This window comes from Octodon degus, unplaced genomic scaffold, assembly GCF_000260255.1.
Source record: "Octodon degus isolate 3935 unplaced genomic scaffold, OctDeg1.0 scaffold00319, whole genome shotgun sequence".
NCBI classification, from domain to species: Eukaryota; Metazoa; Chordata; class Mammalia; order Rodentia; family Octodontidae; genus Octodon; species Octodon degus.
Genome location: NW_004524895.1, coordinates 804699 through 808292, shown reverse-complemented (window position 1 = coordinate 808292; position 3594 = coordinate 804699).

The window sequence follows — 3594 nt, the reverse complement described above, 5'->3', positions numbered from 1 at the left end:
ATGGCTCTCTGGAACAAAGGCATCGACCCATGGCTGAACCCAAGCTGTATTGTGAAGATGTCCATCTCTCCAGGCTCCCATGTTTACTTGGGAGCTATGGAGTGGGGGTGGAGGAGATGTCAGGGAAAACACTGCCCTGTCATCTTTGCTTCAAGGACCACAAACCCGCACCTCAGCTGGGCCAATTTGCATTACTTAGGGCCAAGTGAGGGGAGCGGGAAAGCTCCTAGCCAGCTCTGCACAGAGCAGTCCATGGACATAGGGCCAGGGTCAGCCAAAATGGAGACAGTTCCTCTTTCAAGGACAATCATCCTGACGGCCCTCCACATCGGAGGTCTGTGCTCTGGCAAGGTTGATGTATGAGAATGTGGACTGGCTTCATCCTCTTGTTCACACTGTAGTTCCTTCGAACCAAAAATAATCCTTCAAGAGGGGGCCATATTTACACCTTAGCTGAATGTCACAAGGCACAGTGGCTTTCTCTAAGAGCAGAGCTTCATAACACCAGTAGTAGAATTCTTCCAGGAAACTCTTCACTGAATCTGTATTGTGGCCTGGCCTTAACTCTGAAAACCTAGAGCCACTGATTCTAGGACATTTTCCCCATGTCTACACCACAGAGCAGCTGCCTTTCCTAAGATGTTGTGGGATTTGGAGGAGGACAAAAGTAAAAATCAAATTCGATGATCATGTTCCTACCCTTGCTCAGGCCAATAATGAGGTAATAAAAGGAGCACTATGACAAGGTAAAAATAATAATAATAATAATAATAATAATAATAATAAATAATATTCTGAGAAGGCCTTTCTGTCTGCGCCTGACATGATTCTCTGCAGGAGCTTTATTGCATTTTCCCACAGCATAGCACTTCAGAACCATGCCCTCTCCATCTCCTCCTGGCACCTACCCCCGCACAGCCCCTGAGTGCCCCTGCCTCTCTCAGCTCATCCTGGTTCTGGGCAGTGGATCCAAGCTACTGGACCTGTGGCAGTGATGCTGCTGCTGCTGCTGCTCCTGTTGTGCATGCTGCCTCCCACACTAGCCAGGATGAAGGACTACACAGCTCACCAGGCCAGCACCCTGCAGGATAAGGCAGCAGGCAGAGCTGGCTGCCCAAGTGGAGAGGCCCACTGGGTTTCTCAGGACACAGAGGCAGCAGTGATTCCTGCAGGGGAAGCCACAATGAGGCTGTGCTGGAATCCTACAGCCAGGCCTGCTGAGCCCAGTGACAGGCAGCGAGCCCTGGCCCAAATCACCCTACCCCTGGGGAGGGGAGCAGGGGTGCAAGGAAGAAAAATCCCCCAAAATGAAAAACCTCAAAGAAGACTCATTTAGTAATATACAGTAATATTTGTTTGTTTGTTTTGCTTTTGTTAGTTTATTTATTTTTACTTTATACCAACATGTGCTTTCTTAGAACTAGTGTTATGTGAACAAGACAACTCTTCTGGGCTTCCTTCTCTTGGGCATTGACTTCTTCCTTCATCAGCTCAGTTGTTTGGTAGTCATCTGTGTGGCCATGTGCTCTTTAGAACTATTCACAACAATTAAGTATTTCTAATCCCCAGGAAAATTAAGTGGAATCCAATCAGGTCCTCCTATTCTAGACTTTGTCTTATTCCAAGATCAGGTCTACTAGTTGTTTGGCATTTCTGTGGGTGTTTGCAGAGGGGAAACAAAAGGCAGAGCCAGATCCAAGTTAGTAGTGACTATGACCAAGACACTGAATCCACATGGGTGGGGTTGGTTAAGGACCAGCACTCAGGGCCACGTGCTCTGTGGAGCATTATGCAAGACCGTGGTACCTAGTTTAAAAAATATATAAAGCACTTCTACAAATAATAAAAGCTCAACAGAAAAATGGGGAAAGAAGCATAAAGAAGAATTTCATAGACCCTGAAATGCATGCAACTAATAAACATATCACCTCTCTAATAACCCTTAAGATCACATTTCATCATCATTAAATGCCAGCTTAAGACAAATCATAGAAATCTAAGAATATCAATGTTGGGTATCAACAGGCTTTCATACATAATACTGGAAAACAATTCAGCATCATCTTTAAGGTTGAACATGTACATACTTAGTAAATAGAACATGTATATTTGGTAGATCTCTAAGTATGTAGTAAGAGAAACTTCAGTACATGTATACCATAAGACACACATACAATGAATTCCCATAGATGCATTTACTAAAATGGCAAAAATCTGGAACCAACCTAAAAACCCACTGAAGAGAGAACATACAAATTAATAATAATATATTTGCAAGATGAATAATCAGTACTGTGAGAATAATAAACACTACAATTGGACTCTTTCACATGAATTAATCTAAACAGAATTAGATTAAATGAATGTTGAATTAAATAATTGAATTAATTAATTAAATTAATTGTTGAATGAGAAAAGGTATGTTTCAAAAGATATTTTACAATGATATATGTATAAGAAAGTATAAAAATAAAACTAAGCAAAACTAAATCATATACCACTGAGGCACACACATTGGCCTGAAAAAAATACATATTGTGGAAATGCTAACGATACTACTCAGGGAAGTAGTTAGCTCTGAGTAGATAGTGGATTATAAAGGAGAGACATATAGGAGTTATAATTATCAGTAATACTCTTTTTTTCAAAAATCTGTCTTATTTTTTATTTATTTACTTTTTAAATAATTTTATTGAGAAAAACACAGCAATGAGACAGTTTCAAAACCGATTACTAGCAGAGATTCAATAATTAATACATTGCATATTGTTGTCTTGGTGGTTATTCATTGTACAAGATGCATACATGATATCCTGTCCACAAACACTATTAGAACAAATCTCTCTATTCATTGAATTAAGAGAAAGCAGCTGTATATCTATCCTACCTATTTTGTTTCAAGAATCTGAATATTAAGCAGAGTATGAGGTGCATCCTTATTCCCATCATTCAGAAGATGAAAAAAGTTAAGGTGGCTGGTAGCTTGAGGCCAACCTGGGCTACATAGTAAGTTCAAGGCCAGCCTGAATGACATAGTGAGATCCTTTTTCTTTTTTTTCTTTATTTTTTATTTTTTTTGATTGTGAAAGATGAGCATATATTTTAGAGCAAAAGTAAGAACAAAAGAGAAGAAGCACAAAAGAAGAGTTCAAGAAGAGAAGGGTTCTTTGAAGAAAAAGAGAAATGATATCCTGAAAGCAAAAAAAGTCATGCCAAGAACAAGAGGGCCATGCCACAGCCCACTGCTGCTCTTTTTATATCTTCTTGGGAGATGACACAGATGGTCCCATTGGATCTCAGGGAGAAGACTGGCTTCAGGTGGTAGATTAAACTTGTTCTTTTTTTTCAAAATTTCATTGAGAAACAAATAGAAATGAGACAGTTTCAAATTAAATTGGTAGGACAGTTTCAATAATTAACACATTGCATGCATTCTTCCTAGTGGTTAATTGCTGTACAAGATACAGACATGATATCCTATTTACAAACACCATTAGAACAATTCATTCTATTCATTAAGAGAATGTAACTATATATCTGTCCTAACCACTTTGAATACACACATACAAAATGGACATTCATCTGTATACCCTT